Source organism: Morus notabilis, unplaced genomic scaffold (assembly GCF_000414095.1).
Source record: "Morus notabilis unplaced genomic scaffold, ASM41409v2 Scaffold451, whole genome shotgun sequence".
Classification (NCBI taxonomy): Eukaryota; Viridiplantae; Streptophyta; class Magnoliopsida; order Rosales; family Moraceae; genus Morus; species Morus notabilis.
This window is the reverse complement of record NW_010361080.1, coordinates 1,183,867-1,191,415: the sequence shown is the minus strand read 5'-3', so window position 1 is coordinate 1,191,415 and position 7,549 is coordinate 1,183,867. Positions and strand designations below refer to the sequence as shown.

The 7,549-nt window shown below is 34.5% G+C and overlaps 1 long non-coding RNA gene across 1 annotated transcript; it reads right to left on the bottom strand.

Moving 5' to 3' along the window:
• Positions 1 to 273: 273 nt before the first annotated feature.
• LOC21408571 lies at positions 274 to 1,120 on the bottom strand. Its single transcript, XR_002902251.1, has 3 exons — positions 1,040 to 1,120; positions 840 to 950; positions 274 to 750 (listed from the first exon to the last, which is right to left on the bottom strand). It is a non-coding gene; the product is annotated as an uncharacterized LOC21408571 (long non-coding RNA).
• Between the last annotated feature and the right edge of the window lie 6,429 nt (positions 1,121 to 7,549).

Sequence of the window (7,549 nt, the reverse complement as noted above, 5' to 3'; positions counted from 1 at the left end):
AATCATCCAAGTGATCAATGCCACACTATTTTCATTATTTTAAAATGCAAATAACTAAAGTTAATTGATTGTCAGTAATCAACATGCACGTGACATGTCATTAGCTAGCTTTAATTAAAATTGTACAAGCTAACATGTCAGTAACCATCTTTGAAACTATACAAGCATTATATTTATCTTGGGAAAACAAAGAACTTACACAACACGAAAGAAAAAATAATAAATGGAACGAATTCATATATTAACCGGCTATATGTAACATAGAAATGCCTGTTTCGTAAAGGGTGCGGTGCGGTTCGGTTGTAGACCAAATAAATGTGTACATACATGTAAAAGAAGGAGCTACATACAGATGTTACAAAATTTCATCAAAAGCATTTTCATGTCAAAATTTACACAGACCAAGATCTTTAAATGATGACTATGTGCCATATACTTTATAGGCCCGGCGCTTGCACGCTGAACCTCGAGCAGTCATTCTCGTATAATGCATTTTCTTTTCTGCCCACGAAAATATTTCCATGGGACAGAGCAGGGCCTCTTGACAACAACACGTGTATGGGGATAAGTGTGTGAAGGGGAGTATATAATACATGAATGGTGTAAACAAATGAAGATTTGATATAAAATTCCTATTAGTTCCCCGACCTAGTTCAGGGTAATCACTGGATGCTGTAAGCGAATCAGTTTTGTTTCAAGAGTCGCTCCAATATCGTCATCATCGTGTTCATCATCGCTTCCAGCCAATGCCTAGAGCACAATTTATCAAAAGTTATACATCCAACTAGGAGAAAGAGGAAGGCAAAGAGAGAGGAAGAGTGAGAGTGAGAGAGAGAGACCTGACGAATTGTATTTGCTTTCTCCAATATTTCAGCAACCTTCAAGTTGGTTTTAGGAGTAGGACCTGGAATGCTGGGCCTTGTCGCTGCAGCAGGCTTCAAGTTGAAGGACTGAGGCCACAGACAAAACAATATAACAATTGCCTCAAAAAAAAAATCCAATTAACTATTCGAGTTGGATAGAAACGGTAAGCCCTAACCTTAGTTCGTATCTGTTCTAGTAGCGAATCTCTTTCATCTGCCTTTGGTCCAATCTGAGGCCAAACACGTTCAGTTACCTTTCTCAACTGCAAATTGTTCGACATGTTAAAAATTAAGCACATGCGGGTGGATATTCTGTTTGAGGATACGATCCAATTATCATTACCTTGCTTTTCCCATGCGCATTAACAGCATCAATGAGAGGATTCCTGGGACTAGGGAGCTTGTTCACTGCATTTCCGTTTGGCTTTCCAACTTTTCAGATTCTGACATCGTAGAAGAATTATTTGACGACCATGGGGTTTCTCCCTCTGGCATCAGTAAGCCAAACCGAACCTGCTCTTCTGCCACAGGAGGAGGTGGAATAGATGTGACAAATGGATTTCCTTCTCCTTCAGAATATTGTGATGACCGATTATGTGTCATGGTATCTGCTCCCGGTGCTTGTTGGTTTAGAGGCTGAGTGACTGCGAGTGAAACATCAGGAGTATGTGTGCTTATACCTTGAGTGGTTAGTGTTGGCGGGAAGGGACTTGAACCAGGCTGCACCTTTTCTCCCTGCTCACATCTCTCACTAGAAACTGCTGTAACGCAAGAACGGATTCAGGGATTGTGTTCCCCCCAGAGTGATGTAATTGTATTGACAATTGGCATCATTAACCGTCATTGGCAACTGCAACGAGTATGTTGGAGGCTGTGCAAAACTACCTGCCAAAGGCACGGCACAACAACATGCAGGGACTTTTAATTTTCCACAATCGTGAGAGGCAACAGGTTCTGGGTATGATGTATACCACCTTGAGACGTGGGTAATTCAACTTGACCTTTCTCATCAGCCCCATATGCTTTTTCCCATCAGGCTGCATGCCAATGCTAGGACGGGCGGGCTCCAATGGATTCGGTGTTTGGTTCACATTATCAGCATCCTGGCCTGCTGATTTTGATGAGAATTGTGAGGTTGAAGATTGGATTGGAAGGTCTTCTTGACACGATTCCAATGCAGCATCCACATATATTCCTTGATCAATGTGTTTTTGAGATTCAAAGTGCTCACCACTCTCCTCAGCCATGTGGTTCAAGGATTCCATCTCTTCAGATGGAAGACTTGATGAATTAATACTTGGTTGATCAACTTGCAAAGATCTCGCATCAAGTTGATCAACTCGTGACTCTGATTCTTCTAAAGGAGATTCTGGATGACGACCTGCATCATCGGTTACCACCCACTCCCCATCTACTAGATTAGCTCGCAATTTTGGTGACTTTTCTGATGTAGTTTCTGGCTCTGGTACGGAAGAGGTAGGTAAAGCCACTGCATATTCCCTGTCCTCTAAATGATAACTATTAGAGGAATGTATTAATTCTGACTGCTGACCTCTCAAATCCAAAGATGAGGCTGCAGCAGACAAACTGTTCTGGGTTCTTTCATCCAGAGGTAAATCATCATTATTATCATCAATTTTAGAAGTGGAATGATAATAATAAACTGGTGTGCTTGTGTTCAAGTCCGAATCTGTAGAAGCAACTTCCCCATGACATAGTTCTTTCCGTGTTTCTGGTTCCATAGCAGCTTCCGGACAAGCTCCCTCATCCAATTCCACCTCTTTTTGACTGGGAACCATAAATCCAGGAAGAGATTCTAGCAAATTTGTAGGACTCCTTGATGGAGAACAAACTACATCAGAAAGCAAACAGATACCATTGCCCACAACACTTGTAGCATCAGCAGAATAGATTGCTTGATCTTCTACAACAAGTGTACCAGATACTTCATCCAAGACTGCATGATCATTATCACCGGGATCAGTTAGATATCTAGAAGGACGTTCCAGAGAAGCAACATTGCTTCCGTCTGATCCCACATAGCTTGTAGATAGACCTATCTCCTCAAAATGCCCTGACCCAGAAATCTCTTCGATATTTGGTTTCTCTTTGGAATATGGAACGCCTGATTCTGCTGAATTAGGATCGAGATGGGCTTTACCTTCGGTAAAATGTGGGTATTGTTGCTCCGTCATCCCGGGTGTCTGTAGAGAATCCACTGTAGAAGGTACCTCTTCTGAGATGTGGCTCTTTCCAGTATCCACCATGGTTGGTAAATCTTCTGAGTCGACCTCAGTTGCTGTAACAGTATTATCCACTTTGGATTCCAGGCCATCAGGCTCAACTGCTTCTGAATGATCACTTGAAGCAGGCAAAATGAAATTTGCAGAACAACTTTTTTAATCTGTATGTTAGAACTAAAATGGTAGCACGAATTCAATGGAATTTAATGAGGATTTGAAAGTATAAATGTATAGTAGTGGAGATTTTTCTTTCGGGCCTACTAAAATTAATGGTTTCACAGTTTCCTCGTACATATCTTCCAGTGAAGTCCTAACCAGAATTGGTCCATCAAGAGGCTACCCACACTAGCTAAATGCAGTTAGTATGAAAAGGTTAGTCATTTCATTTTTGTATTTTTGTATTTTTTTAATTGTAGTAAATGTAAAGAGTTTATTTATTTATTTATTTATAAATTTAATAAGAATATATATATTTTAAATTTAATAAATATTAAAATAATCTATATTTAATTAAAATAAGGAGTATGGTTAGAGTGTTTCATTAAAAAATTACTATAATTTAGCAAAAATTTAGAGAGCTCTCATGGATATGTTCTAATGTGAGTTCATATCTAGATCTCAAAGTTATGAAGCATGAGAAATACTAACATCACTCTTTTTATCACTTTTTAATGTTTGACATGTGAATTTCACTATCTCATTTTTTGTTTAATAATAATATATTATGTCAGTGAAGTTTACATACCAAATAGTAAATATAGAGAGTGATAAAAAAAATAATACTAGTATTTTTCATAAAATATTGGCAAAATAAGGTTATGGAAACTCATTACATAGTAGGGATCTAAGCCAAAAGAATTCAAGTAATTATTTTTTGCCCCTTAGTATTGCACTGTTGCTGTGTTGACTGACCTTTATGCTCTTCAATAATGAATAATCAAAAGCTAATGATCCTAAAGTACTCGTTTACTTTCCTATGACACATATCAAAGTATCTTGTCCTTGGCTCTCTCGAATGTTTTTTCAGATATATATGTTGACGTTCTGTTTTTTTTCGTTGATTTGAATTTAAAATTTAAATTTTATTATAGTAAAAAATTTTTAAAAACAGTCACATTTAATTTTTTTGTTACAGTAAAAAATTCTCACATAACATCACATCTCAACTTAAATTAAAAACTCAAATTAGCGAACTGAACGGTTAAACAATTCAAGTCATTATTTAAGTTGTATATATAAAAAATATTATAATAAAAAAATTAAAATTAAAATTTTATTAAAAAAACACTATAATAATATAATACTATAATTAAAAAAATTAAAATTAGATTTTTATTAAAAAAATATTATAATAATGTGACTTGAGTTACGCAAATATATTTACGTACATTTCAAAAGAAAAAAAAAATCAACTACCAATTAAAGCAAGGAAACCTAGCTTGAAAGCAAAAGGTCATTCTAAACTCAACGAGTGTCAGGTTGTCAACTATGCAAATCGTCCTTTAATAATTATGATCTTTTTCAGCGCTTTTTTTTTTTTTTTTTTTTAAGTTGCTTTCCACTTACATATTCTGATATTCTCCCTTTTCATTGAGAATGAAACGTAATGGAAGCTTCTTTCTATATATATATATATATATATATGCTTATAGATCGATCATTCTTGCGTGGCCCACACACGATAAATTTTGTCATTGTTTTTTTTTTTTTTTGATAATTAACAATATCCACTTCTATTATTGGAATCTTTTGTTAAAAAGTTTTGACTGATCAAAAATTGACTAGAAAGTATGAAGATTTTTTTTTTTTTTGTATGCAAAAAATATTTCCTCTCCCTGTACTATTAGACTGTCAAATATTCGTATCATAAGCTTTATTTTATCTGACATAATATATACTCTTAAAAAATTCAAACCGACTGAAAATGAATTAACATTTTTGTTTACAAATATTCGATCTTCATTTATAGAAGCATTGTTAAATATTGGGACTATATATTTTCTTCCTTTCTTGGAATTGTACATACTTAGTTTGCACCTAGCGACATACGTGAGCATCTATTGCTGATACATGATTACGTAATTGATTAAGAAATTAAGAAGATAGACGAAAGAAGATCACAATAATATGGTTTCATCTGACTTTAAATTTACGCCAATCTTAGTTTAGGATGATAATATTCTGATTTTGCTGTCGAAATCCTTCGTTTAATTGGTTCGATTAGTTGAGCGTCTTTTGTCTGTTTACTTGGGAAAGATGATAGATTTATCGACTCAAACAATTATTCCGTTAGTTAAAATAGTTTATGAATATGTTGCTTTTCTTTTTGTCAATTAATTGTACAATATTCCCCAGCTACGGAATTACGGACAAATTATGAAATATATAGTTATTATTGCTGTTGTAGTTGTTGTTACCACCATCATCATAAAAAGAAAAATAGTCTATTGGCTTTAGGCATTGGTGTAGCACTGATTAGTATAGTTGTCTTAATCCTTGGTCAATTCTACGCTTTGGAAGATGGAAAGCTCGCTAATGCTATGTTTGGTAACAAGGAAGGAAAATACAATGAAAGAAAAAGCAAAATATCAAGATGAGTAACATAATAAAAAGATAAAAAGAAGAGAATATAGCGAAATGAAATGAAGAGTGAAAGAGAGTGTGTGTGTGAGAGAGAGAATAGTTCCCAATTAATTCCCGACATCACCTTTGGGCGCATCACCGAGCCACGAGCTCACAACGGTGAGGTCGAGATGGTGGTGGGGGAGGTATTTGCTATTGTGAGGCATATTGAAATAGGACAGGGTGCTTGTTGTTTTTACGTGTGTTCCTGCTCTTCAAGGTCTTAATCCTGTGGTGTGCAACGTTTGATATAATAGAAGTGTCATGTTGAGTTATGCATGTTGTGTAGATGCATTGGTTATGCAGTATGCCAACGATACTTCTCCCCTTATTCGATTCCCTTTTTCTATTGTTTCGCGCGTTGATGTTCATTTCCTTGCTAGAATCTTTTTTGTTGTTGTTTGTGGCTGTTTTTTCCTTTAGTTTGTTTAGTTTGGTTTGGTTTGTGACATGACATTGGTGGTTTTTATCTTGTTATTTTTGTGCTTTTGCGCATATATATATATATATATATTCCTTTGCTGTTTTTACGTGCCCTTAGCGCTATGGAATTATATACCGACATCGATTGACCAAACATTTTCTGTCAATTATAGAGGAAACATTACAAAGTCATCTGTCTACTTAATTTTTAATGTATCGTTTCTAAGTGTTCTTTTCTAAAACTCGGTATATACGATTAGTGTTAATTAGAGTTTACAGGTGGACTCAACATGTTTCTTGTAAGATGATGTTTATCGGTGTGTGAATTGGTGTTTATACTATCTTATCATGTTACGGAATGCATTTTCCTATTAAGAAAAGATGAGAAAAATAAAAAGGAAATAGAAAAACTTTACTTTCATCTTATTTTGTAGAAGAAAAAAAAAAAGAAGAAAACCTCCCAACTGGTACTGTATTTTACAATTACATCGTGACAAACAAGAAAATGAGGCGTGATTAAGGTTAAAAATGATTATTTGGTATGCTTTTTTCTTTTTCTTTTTCGTAAAATACTTATCCTCTCATTTTCTTCTCAACCAAATAACCCAACCTTCCATTATATTCTCTAAATTTCTAATATTCTGTCTTCCTTTTTCCATTACACCAAAACAAAAGTTAAGTTTTTTATACTTCCAAATTGTACAATCACCTCCGCGCATGCATTTAACACCAATAATCTATCATATAATATTATTTTACCATTTCAACACAGATCAAGATCCCGATCGAGACTGTATTGTAGATTAATACCAGTAATCTACTAAATTATTTTACCTTTTCAACACAGATATCGGTTGTCTCCACACCCCGTGGCCAGGATATAATCTAGTAGATTACCACCAATAATCTTTCATATTAAATCCCCAAAATAATAAATATTAACACCAATATAATATTGTACATTACCTACTAGATTAATTATCGAAATACGCAATAAGAAAACAGATTATAAAAATTACATCAACAAAAAGATCCACAAAAATTACAAATAATAGATAAAAACTTACAAAAAAGTAAAAATATCACGTTACAATAAAGAAAAGCTTAGAAAAACCCTAATTATCATAAATTTATACTTGAGTTCTAATTTTAATTTATAACTGAAGTAAAATATTCCTGGATCTGTCACCGACCATGTGCACAAAGTATTTACTTTGACATCGCACGTACGTACGTTCAAGGGATGGACATTCATTTATTTTCTTAAGGCCAATTATTTTTCTTCAGAATCATGGAATATAAATCAATATAATTCGTAGATAGAGTAAAATCAACCAATTGGCCGTTAGAACACCTCAAATTAACCAACTCATTAGTTAAACTAATTGCCACATGTAT